Here is a 12,841-nt window from a genome sequence, read left to right as displayed (position 1 = left end):
AGCGAGAAAGGGAAAACAGTAACACTGCAGAAACAGGGGAGGGGAGACGTTCAGAAGCAGCGCTACACGCACGGCTGGTCCTCCTGACTGCGCATCAGGAGACCAGGATTAATGATCATTTCCATCAGAAACCCTTTAGAATGTTTGCTCATTATCTTGGTTGCCCATCAGCACAAAAAAACCTGCTGTAAGCTAGAAGATAGAGAGCTGATCTTCGTTTTTGACACTCCGAAATCCCAGATGTATCTGCCCGTACGCCTGCTGTGGGCTGCCGTTGTTGTAGTCTGGATGGTTACTTAGAGACAAAAAAAGAAGAAGAAAAAAAGCACATAGTCTCAATAGTTTTTCTTCTGACATGTGAATTTAGCCTAACATCACTTTAAAAGATGGGAGCCATGTGGTTGATCTACTGTTGGGGGAAGACAAAACAAAGTAAATTAGACTTTCATTTGAGAGAAATAAGACACCACCATCTCATGTTGCTTCTATCTGGTCAACAAATCGAAATCCTAGAGAGAGAAAACTGAGTGCTTTGTCATTGTGATCTGTACCACCACTGGGCCAAAGAACATGACGGGCTTTGGTGTGGTGCCAGGGTAAAAGCCAGCAATTTTAAAGCTTAATGTGTGGAAGATGATATTTTGTGTTTCTCTGGACACTCTGCCACAGTGATGGGCTTATTCTGTCAGGTTTGGGTTTCATAAGAAACTGGAAACAGGGCATTTAGCAGCCAAGGATGATTATGTTTCATAAAAAGTATATTTTGGGTTTTTTTTAACCATTACTAATCCTAGCCGTGTTTAAAGCGGTTCTGTTATGCTTTTCCTTTCCTATCATGTGTATACTGTTAAAATGATGGAAGCTCACATTACACAATGAGAAAATAAGTTAAAAATAAGGATGTCGCTTTCTGGGCAAGAAATCCCTGTGAGGAGCGGCTCAGTCTAAATCTCTAAATCTTCAGATGATTTTTTTTTAAATACATGTGGCTACTTGTGTGAGAGAGAAAAACATATACCTATGTACTCACCAGGTATTCAGGTAAAACTGTTCAACAGATTTTTAAGAAAAATACCTGATCTGCCAATCACATGGCATCAGTTCAATCCATTTAGATGTGTAGACATGGTCAAGATGACCTGCTGAAGTTCAAACCAAGCATCAGAGGTGATTTAAGTGACTTTGACTATTGGTGCCAGACAGGCTAGTATGAATCTTTCAGAAATTGCTGGTCTCCTGGGATTTTTCCCACACAACCATCTGGAAGGTTTACAGAGAGTGGTCCAAAAGAAGGATATATCCAGTGAGCAGCAGTTCTTTGAGTGGTCAGAGAGAGAATGGAGACACTCATTCCAACCAACGTATACAGCAGAGCATCTCTGAACTCACAACGCCAAGACCCACTTATGTCAAGCAAGAACAGAAAACTGAAGCTACAAAGAAGCTTCTCACAGGCTTACCAGAAGATTGGAAAAACATTGTCTGGTCTGATGAATCTTGGTTTCTGCTGCAACAGATGGTAGGGTCAGTATTTGAAATCATATGAAAGCTTGATTTGTATCAACAGTTAGATACAAGTTAGACACTTTTGGGATCTGGGTACCAACTGAGTATCGTTTAAAAGTCAAAGCCTAGCTGACTATTGTTGCTGATATCTATGCCTATCTTACCTATCTTTTGATGGCTTCTTCAAGTAGGACAACATGCTGTGACACAAAGTTCAAAACTCATCTGAAATTGATTTCTTCAACATGACAATGAATTAAGTGTACTTGGGATGTCTCCACATTCACCAAATCTCAACAGAACGCCTTTGCGATGGAAGGATTCAGAATTCGTCACGGTGCAGAAACAGCATTAGTCAAGGTTAATAATGACCGTCTTACAGTGTACTCATCTCTGTGCTTGTCCTGTTAGACCTCCATGCAGCATTTGTTAACACTGATCACAATATTTTACTGCACTCCATTACAGTTGTTTGAATCGTATCCATCTAATACATTTCTGTTTGTTCATTTCATGCAGAGTCCTCTTCACATGCTAAGATTAATAGATTAATTAATAATGGAGTTCCACAGGGTTCTGTGCTAGGACCAGTTCTGTTTACATTATACATGTTCCCCTTAGGCAGTATCATTAGAAGGCATAGCATACATTTTTACTGCTTTGTAAATGGTGTCCAGCTTTATCTTTCCATGAAGCTAGATGACACATATGAACTAGTTAAACTACAGGCATGTTTCAAAGGCATATGTATAAATAAAATAAAATAAAACAAAGTTAAATTAAATTGGTGGAACAGGATATTCTCATGTGTGATGCTATCGTGCCAATATGGAGAAAAATCTCTGAGGAATCTTTCTGGCACCTTGTTGACTTTATGTAGACTTAAAGAATAAAACCGGCTTATAATAATATTTTAATTCAATAAATAAAACCTTCTGATTGCAGGGGCCAGCCAATCAGAAGAAGGTTAAGTTAAAGTTTAGGGGAAGGCCCTAAATTAACTTGTTTAAGACAGTGAAACTCAGGCACAGGCCTACTTCAAATAAATCAGGATGATTTTCAAAGATGAATCAAGCAAAGCTAATAGAATGCAGTAATAAAAATATGGTGCTGAAGATGAGCCTTAAAGATCTACTTTGAGGACAGCTGTTCCATTCTTAATGTACAAATGCTAGCATGTGTAAGGGTCATAGCTCACTTTATTTAATTTATAGCATACTAGCTTGCTTCACTTCAAATTATACAGGTGAGGTATTCAGTCATTAACCTACCTGTCTGGTGAGCACCAGCATCAGTAATCAAGCATGTCAATCAATGCCTGTATCTGAGGTACTGCCACCTCCACAGCAACTCAGCGGAAACCTAAAAACACAGCTTTCATTTGAATAACATTCATTTACTCTTCACTGGTGAATGATTGCTTGCGATGATCATGGAATGGAGGCTTGAAGGGGTGATTACAGGAAACCTTGGAGAGAAATAAAAGAGATTAGACAGTGAGTGGTGGGCAGAAAACACCAAAGAAGGGAAACAACCCAAATACCATGTGGCTTCTCTTCCTGGAAAGAGGAATCCGTTTAAAACACCTTGCTGATGACAGTGGAAAGGTTGCACGGTCAGCTGCAGAGACATCTCTCTTTAAAAAGTCACTTAAGACACCCATATTTAATCCATCACACCCTGCATATTTCCTGTAAAACATGTCTGCCTATGTCAACACTGACCTTGAACTAAAGAGAAATTCTAATTACTCATGAAGTGGTGAAGGCTCCAGTTTATGACATACACATTTGTGATGTTTAAGTGGCAAGAGAAATTTTACTTAACTACAGAAGGCTGAGGGCAGCCATTTATATGTCTTTGAATGCACCTCTTTTTTTAATAAAAAGAGGAAGCAGTGTATTCAAACACAAATAATCGCATTACACACAAGCCTGGATAAGAATGCCTAAATGGGATCTTTAAATTGAAAACACTGACCTACTCTAAGAACAACACACTGCTCTCCCTTTTGCCTTGGCAGAACAAATCTTATGAAATACTGAATCGCAACATTGTATCCAGTTTATTCATTCATTGTAGGTGGGAGCAGATGGTGATGTATGCGCCTTCAGAGAAAAAGGTGTTGCTCAGACAAAACCGTGACTCTGATGCAAATGATACTGCTGCTTTCCCCTGAAAGCACACACATATATACTATTACATTCTTCAACGTGTTCAGATTAGCTGGTATGCTTGTCACATTTCGGTTAGCTTGAGTAATGTTGCTGTTGTTCAGCACCATGGACAGAGCCTCTTTTGATACACTATATGTGCCAAAAGTATTCGCTGGTGTGGCTTCACACATATGAACTTGAGTGACAGCCCATTCTTAATCCCCATATTTTTAAATAAAATGTGGGCCCACCCTATGCAGCTATAACAGCTTCAACTCTTCTGGGAAGGCTTTCCACAATGTTTGCAAATGTGTTTATGGGAATTTTTGACCACTGTTTCAAAAGCGCATTGTGAGGTCAGACACTGTGGTTGTACGGGAAGCCTGACCTGGCTTGGCTCCACTCTAATTCATCCCAAAGGTCTTCTATCGGGCTGAGGTCAAATATGCTTTTGTTGAAATATGTATTATAAGATCATAGTTAAATGTTGCTTTACAGGAATAGATTTTACAAAGAGGTGTCTTTCCTATTTAACTATTAAGCTGCATCCCACAATTTATAGCAGGGTGTTTAGAAACAACTCTTAATATAATGCAGCGATTGCACGGCTAAAATATAGAATTGAAGGAACTCTGGTTTGACACTGAGACGGATAATAATAATAATAAAAGAACATCAAAACCACAGGCATTAATGGACTAGATAGCATGAAAGAATGTCTGCTTTCTTGCCCTTTAATAATGTGGGTGTGCTTCTGTGATTAAAATCAAGGTAACATTTCACAATACAACATGCAACTAAGGGTGTGACTTCCCTAAAGTGACAAACACAATAATTTAAATGTATCACAGTCTGCACACCAACATTTTTGCATGGTTACAATGTGAGAAAGAGGTGGTTATAGTACGTTCTAATACAACCAACATTCATAATAGTAATGTGTAGTCTCAGTATAAGGAGGGGGGTAAGGATACTCTATAATATAGTCCAAACCCCATAATGATACAGTGAAAATATAACATGAGAGGGGGAAACAGTTTCTCTTAAAGTATAACCTGCTCCTGACAACTCTCTTTTATTATGCCATAACTAGATTTTAAGTATCAGTAAGTATTTTCAGTATTAAAGACATGGAGCCTAAATTTAAAAAAAGATGAGGTAAATATTTGGAAATGAATTATGATGCATTATGATGTGCACCCCCCCCCCCCACCCCCCCCCCCCCCCAAAAAAAAAAGAAAAAAAAATCAACCCTAAATTAGAGCTAGCTCAGGCATTATCTGTTGCTTGGCAAAGGATTCCCCATTGTCTTCATTAGTGAGAACCTGGATTTAAAGGATACTTGGAAGATTTTCTTTCTGCTCAATAAAGCTTAAAACGCATAATAATATTGTCATAACTCACCTAATTTTTTTGCATCTGTACAGGTTCTTTTTCTCACCTGCAGCAAGGTGCAAAGAAATATCATTGACAAGGGAGAGCAGTTGGTCCTTTTTTAATTTACTTTAATTTATTTTTCTTTTAACAATATTAATTCATTTTATTGTTTTTAATGATAGGTGAATAAATAAGTGAATCAAACTGAGTCTCACAGATGATTTGCATACGACGGGACTGGTCCACACCACTGGTGTCCAGCATCATTTACTCTGTCCCACTGTGGCCAGCCAAAGCAGTGCCCTAGTTGTCCAACAGCCCCACCAATCAACTTAAATAGGTGGCCCAGACAGGCCAATAATGTAAAAGAGGTGATTGATAGCCGAATAATAACAATAGTCTGTGTTTCTTAATAGTCAGACTGGTTGGAAATACGAGACAGAAAAACACAGTTAAAGGAAAAACAGTAAAATCTCACTGAGTAATAAAGTAATATCTCTCCCTTCTCCAATTCCCTTCTCAACAGTAGTGTATCATTATCCTCATGGAAAAGATTTCTTATATCTTAGCATCCAATAACTGTTGCAGCATTTAAACCCCAGTTTCCTGATATGATGCAAAAGACATTCATGTTATTGTAGAAGGGAGTTATGGTTTAGAGAGCAGATACAGTATCTTGAGTTATTTCCACTCATGTGCCCTGTGGCCATGGACTATTGCAAGATGATTATGGTTAAAATGCAAAAGTGTTTATTCATAAGGTCTCCTTGTAGCAGTTATCATTTTACTGGTGAGTGCTTGGATGCTTATGTATTTGTGAGTTTCTCATTTCCAGTGCTGAGCTTGGATTTGAGAAACAGACGCCCTCTCTGCTTTTAAAGTGCGTCTTAAAACTTTTCTGTTTGCTAAAGCATATAGTTATAGTTGGATCAGGTGACCCTGAATGCTCTCTTAGTTACGCTGAATTGGGCCAGGCTGAAAGGGGCTTCCCATGATGCACCAAGTGTTTCTTCTTCACTCACATTTTTCACTCTCCATGTGTTTATACACCACTCTGCATTTAATCAGGAGTCACTCATCTCTGGTTCTTTTCCACAGCGTGTCTTTTGTCCTGTCTTCCTCCCCTCAACCCCAACTGGTAGCAAAAGATGGCTGCTTCTCCCTAAGCCTGGTTCTGGTGGAGGCTTCTTCCTGTTAAAAGAGAGTTTTTCTTTCCCACTGTTGCCATGATTGTTTTTTCACTTTTTTCACATCTTGAGGCATCTCAACATCCCTGGCTCTCTGGGTCTCTTCCACAGCATGTCTTTCATCCTGTCTTCCTTCTCTCACCCAACCGGCCGCAGCTTATGGCCCCGCCCCTCCCTGAGCCTGGTTCTGCCGGAGGTTTCTTCCTGTTAAAAGGGAGTTTTTCCTTCCCACTGTCGCCAAAGTGCTTGCTGATAGGGGGTCATATGATTGTTGTTTTTTTTTCTCTGAATGTATTATTGTAGGGTCTACCTTACAATATAAAGCACCTTGAGGCGACAGTTGTTGTGATTTGGTGCTGTACAAATACAATTGAACTGACTTGAATCCTTGTGTCAGTATATGCTGCTGCTTTGAAGGCTGCTGCTTTGCTCGTTGTGCTCTATGGAAAAGGTAAAGGGAAGGGGATTCCTGAGACAATAAAAGCACAAAGTAATTACAAGAATAGCAATAGGTGGCTTACAAGTCAATGCATCTGTCTTAGTTTTACATGGAGACATAACTTTATCCCCTCAAAGAAAGACACAAAATATCAAAAATCTTCCAAACCCTACAGAAGACAATAAAGCTTGCATTGTTTTCTCTGTGATGACATCTTGGACTAGTTATCTGTCCAGGGTGTTCTCTGCTGCTCACTCCACGACAGCTAGAAAATGCTTCTGTCCTGCTGTAATCCTGATTTCAATAAGGAAAATAAATGGACGCATGGACAGACGGATGGATGGGGTGTATTCTTTGAAGGACAGGCTTTTATTCCAGATTAGTAATTACAGTGGTGTTTAAAACAAAAAGAATTGGATTGTGAAATATGAGACACGTGTTTCACATTAAACAACATCTCCCAAATCATCTTTGTACACTTCTTCTCAAATCAACACTCTCAGGATGATCAGAACAACCGAAAGGGCACAAAACATTTGATTATAGCAAAGAGACTAAAAAGCAACCTTCCAGGGTTTGTTTCAGTTGCTATAGCAACTGTTGCTGCTCCTGTGTATCCATGGATGTTAAAGACGTTTTTCATCACGGTGGTCATGCTGAGCGATTTAATTTTTTTGGCAGACACTTGTAAATTGTTTTCAACTTGTATTGAGTGTATTAAAAATGTGATAATATCCGCATCAACTGTCACTGTTGCTTTTACTGTACCTATCACAGCCAACCCCACAAAAAGTTTCTTGTATTTGACACACACACACACAAAACAGCTTAGCATTTCCCGGAGACTTACAAATCCATCATATTGTTACATATGCACGTTTTTGTCCAGCATGAAGGGTTAAAAATGCATTTTAATCACTGTGCTGCACAGAGTCTTGTCAGGATTTTATGTTGTCTTCTATACAAGAACCTCCTTGAGCTTTTCCACTGGCAGCTTTGATGCCCAAGACAGCTTCCTGACAGCAGCATGAAGCTGTTTTGTGTTGCAAACTAACAACAAATGTACCACTTAGCTGTGGTAAGGTCAAATATATGCGTTAGGATTGTAAAGTGTATGTACGACTCTCCGACTTCCTGGCAGTTGACTCTGATTGTTTTTTCTGCTTACAGCAATCAATAAAACTGACATTTTATTTGGGACCAGAGGTCAGAAGGTCATGAGTCTTGATTTACGGCATATCAATAGCTGATGATTTCCTCACTCTTTAGTACTCTCGGGATGTTCTTTTACATCACCTCACTAAACACCTTCGACATCATTGTGCTGAAACAACTGAGACCAGTTTGTGCCATGATACTCCCCGAGGTCATGTGACCGGGGATAATGAGCTAATAAAGCATGCACATCTCTAAATTCAGGGGCGGACTGAACTGCTTGATTTGTTTTCTCTGATTTCTCAGCGAGGTTGCTTTCTCTCCCTGAGACTACCAAGCATGGATTCCTCAAATGTACAGCAAACACAAAGTTGCAGGACTGCAGAATTCACTTTAGGGTTCTTTATTTAGCTCCACATCATTAGTCATCTCAGGGCACTTATATAGTCAGGTTACGAATTCTGCTTTAGTGAGTCATTCCTAAGTCAATACTGCTGTTAGGCACCTAATGCGACCATCTGTTGCTGACTCTGCCTCTCATATGTTGCCATCTTGTGGACAATTTAAAATCTGCCAGTCCTCATTTGTATTAATGCACCGAGTTAAAACATTAAAATGGTCTGAGGAAGGCTAAATGAATGACAGTGTTAGTATATGATAATAAGAAAACAACACCACCAACAACACATTTTTTATACATTTGGACATTTGATATATTTATACTTGTATGTATGTTTATTGTAGAGTCTGATGGTGAATAAAAGCACTGATGTGCACTGTCTGGTGTAAGTTCTGACTGACAATAAAGTGGCTATTCTAGTCTGTTCTATTCTATTCTGTTCTATTCTTCTTGTGTCTGCGTTCATTACATTTACATTACCATAATGAGGGGAAATAATACTCATAAATGTGGTTGACTTATATAATTAATTTCTTTCTTTCTTTTAAGATTTATTAATGGGCATTTTGTTGCTGGGTAGGACTGTGAAGCAAAAACAAAAGAAGGGAACGACAGCAGGCAGCATGAACTGTACAATGCCCTGTGGCACGTGGCTTTCCTGCTCAACCTTGTGCGTTAAAGCATAGCTGATTTATTTCCTCTGTATTTGCTTGCCATTTGGAATTATATTAGATTTACATATAACAATTTGACAGACTACTGTCCTGTAGAGCTAAAAAATCAGGGGTGTCAAACTCCAGTCCTCGAGGGCCAGTATCCTGCTTGTTTTTGAGATATCCTTGCCCTACCTGCTGCTGATTACCTGGATCAGGTGTGCTTTGCCAATAAGAAGTTACAAGGGCAGGTTAGTTGGAAAACAAGCAGGACAGTGGCCCTCGAGGCCTGGAGTTCAACACCTGTGTAATAAATGAATAAATAAATACATGAAATTTACTGGCATGGAATCTGCAGCCTGATCAAACAATTAGACTCAATGTGCTAATGACAATCAGCAAAGTTTTTAGTTTCAGGCAAAATCCTGAATGAATCCAGGTCCCTGAATGATTCTCACTTTTATTTTCATGATAGTTTGGTCCAGCCTTCCTGCTGAGCAGCTCAAATAAGGGAGCAAGTGTAGAATTTTTGCATTTTTAATGAGCAAAGGGTGCTCACACCAAATACTAATTAGTTTTTTGTTTTGTCTAACTCACAATAAAAAATACAAATCACGGCATTGAAAGCATCCTCCATTCAAATAGTTTTTCAATAAGCACCTAAAGCTTTTGTCCCCAATATCCATTTTGGTTATTCCTTCTCTTTTCGTCCGCCTTCTATCTGTTATTAGATGCTCAATATCAATATCATGCCAATAAGGCACATGCGATAAACCGTAAATAGTTATGTATCTGTTCTTTTTCATTCCTTTGCACATGTGTGTGGGTACTCTTGTGATGCTTTTGGGACCATGCACATACATGAGGTGCTGCAGTCACTGATTACTGCCACTAGTGGGAAGCCTAAAGCCACTAATAAGATAAGAGCAAGTCTTTCATGGTTTAAATGATTTTGCTTGTGCTGCAAGATTTGGATTCTGTTCAAGCTTGTTTTTGAAAAACGTGTCAAATAAAAACCCACGAAAACATCAATACATACAGACAGGCAGAGAGGGTAAAAAAGACAAGCCCTTCAAATCTGACCTTTATTTTGACACAGGTTAGTCGGTGACACCAAAGCCAAGTGGTGGCCTTAGAGTTCTGTGAGGTGAAAAAATATGGGGCTTGTTTTCCTTTTACCATAGACGTACACCCACAGTACATTAAATACGCTTTCCTGCATTTATACATACATGCAAATATAGATGTAATACCAGCCTTAAGATCAAGTGAGGTCATTTTAATCAGAGAAACTCAGGAAATGTTCACTCTGAGGGCCAGAGGACTAACCTTTTTGGACTTTGTCCTATGGTTTCTGGGCCAGAAACACTCATTTCATGCTATGAGTTCTGAGCTACTGGCTCAAGATGGAGCCAAAACCTCATTTGGCAGCCTTTAGGACCTGTGGCATTTAACTGGAGCTCATATCCAGTGTGACCTCCATCAGTCTTTCAACACAAAAACACTCAAAGGATGCTGATTGTGAATTGAACAAGCGAACTGTGTGAGATATCTGTGATACTTTTTTATTGATTGTTCACTGTGCTCCCTGGTTTACCAAAATAAATGACATCGGGATAAGGAGGCTGAAGGACAGAAAGTAATTTTGATTAAAAATAACATCTTGACACAGTTTGATCAGACTGCAGGGAACCCCCACTGCCGACAACACAGTAACCCAAAATAGACCAGCAACCTCTGCTTTCCTCGGCTGTCAGATGGCTAGCACACTTACCCAGACTGGCAAACAACAAACAAACAGCAACAACAAAACACCTCTAACCTTTTAAACAAACCATCATCCAACTCCAATTTGCGAATCTGTGGTGTGTCAGTGTCAGTCATTGCAATACGCTCTTAAAGATCTGTTTTTGTTTGTTTTTTTTTAATTAAGATTGGGCTGAGAAGCAGCTGTTAGTGTCTTTATGAGCTAACCGGATCTGGAGATGCTCACAAAGCACTGATCAATGTGTCACCCAATGTGATAAAGTTACACAGCCAAATGGAACTATAGTTTTATGGAAGATGAACAAGAATATCAGTCTGAGTGTTTTCTCTAACAGAAAATGTTACAACAGAAATGTTGCAGGATTGAAATCTATGTAATGACTTTTCTTCATTCTTTCCTTACGATCAGAAATAACAGACATTTACAATACCTCTTAATATTTAGGCTGTACTTATTATTAATGAAGCATAACAATAATATCAGCATGAAAGCAATGTTGCTCACTGCTGTATATCTTGCAGTACAGAAACATGGAAAGTAATAAACAGAGCGCGTCTGGTTATTGCAGTAATAAGAGAATCTCTATTATAACAACAATAAAATTAAATGTGATTTGTCTGAGTAATGAAAACTGGTTGATTTGAATAGTTAAAAAAGAAAACTCTGCCATTTCAGTTGTCAGTGTGACTGAACATTTACAGTATACTGTAAAATGTTGTGGCACATACATTTTGTGATAAAATGTCTGTTCTGTTCTGGGGGTTTTTTTCTTTAGAAAAAAAAGAAGAAGAGTGTTTTTAATTTTAATGTCGGTTGGTGCCAGATGGGCGGGTCTGAGTATTTCAGAAACTGCTGATCTACTGAGATTTTTCCACACAACTGTAACTAGGATTTACAGAGGATGGTCTGAAAAAGAGAAAATATCTCGCTGATGTCAGAGAAGAACAACCAGATTGCTTCAGGCTGATAGGAAGGTGACAGCAACTCACATTAAGCACTCGTTTGGGGAGGCTGTGGCTCAGGTTTTATGAATGAATGTTAGTGGATCAATCCCTGACTCCTTGAGCTACTGAACTTCAAGTTACCCCCAAGCACCTGTGAGAGTGTATGAATGTTAGGCTGTATGAATTGAATGCGTGAATGTGACTTGTAGTAGAAAGTACTTTAAGTGTTCAACAGAGTAGAAAGGTGCTAAATACATTATATTGCCAAAATTATTCCCTCACCCATCCAAATCCCTGAATTCAGGTGTTCCAATCCCTCCCATGGCCACAGGTGTATGAACTCAAGCACGTAGGCATGCAGACTACTTCGAAAAACATTTATTAAAGAATGGGTCGCTCTCAGGAGCTCAGTGAATGTCAGCATGGTACCGTGGTAGGACGCCACCTGTGCAACAGGTCCAGTCATGAACTTTCCTCACTACGAAATATTCCACAGTCAAAAATCTAATTGGAAGTGATTGGGAATGACAGCAACTCAGCCATGAAGTGGTAGCCAATGTAAAATCCCAGAGTGGAGTCAGTGGATGATGAGGTCACAAACTTTCTGTAGGGTCAGTCGGTACAGACCATCAACCTTCTTGTGGCCTTCAGATTAGTTCAAGAACAGTGCACAGAGAGCTTCATGGAATGGAGATGCATGCCTGAGCAGCTCCATTCATTCAAGTCTTACGTCAGCAGTGCAAAGCATTGGATGCAATTGTGCAAAGAACGCTGCCAGTGGACTCAATCAAGCTTCTCGGTCTGGCAAAATATACTGTATATAGAAAGTATTTCTACAGAGTATATCTACAGTATATAGAGAGATATTGTTTATACAGTGCTTAACTTAACTTAGTCATACTATTTATTAATCTTTGCCTCTCTTCCACAGCATGTCTTTTATCCTGTCTTCCTTCTCTCACCCCAACTGGTCGCAGCAGATGGCCCCTCCTCCCTGAGCCTGGTTCTGCTGGAGGTTTCTTCCTGTTAAAAGGGAGTTTTTCCTTCCCACCGTCGCCAAAGTGCTTGCTCATAGGTGGTCGTATGATTGTTGTGTATTTCTCTGTATTATTGTAGGGTCTACCTTACAATATAAAGTGATTTGAGGCGACTGTTGTCATGATTTGTCATTGTATAAATAAAATTGAATTGAATTGAACTTAATCCTTTAATAGACCAATTGCCATAAACACACGAAAACACAAACATTGAAATCT

Source organism: Aulonocara stuartgranti, assembly GCF_965226115.1.
Source record: "Aulonocara stuartgranti genome assembly, chromosome: 10".
NCBI classification, from domain to species: Eukaryota; Metazoa; Chordata; class Actinopteri; order Cichliformes; family Cichlidae; genus Aulonocara; species Aulonocara stuartgranti.
The sequence above is the reverse complement of the archived record's forward strand: the minus strand, read 5'-3'. Positions refer to the sequence as shown.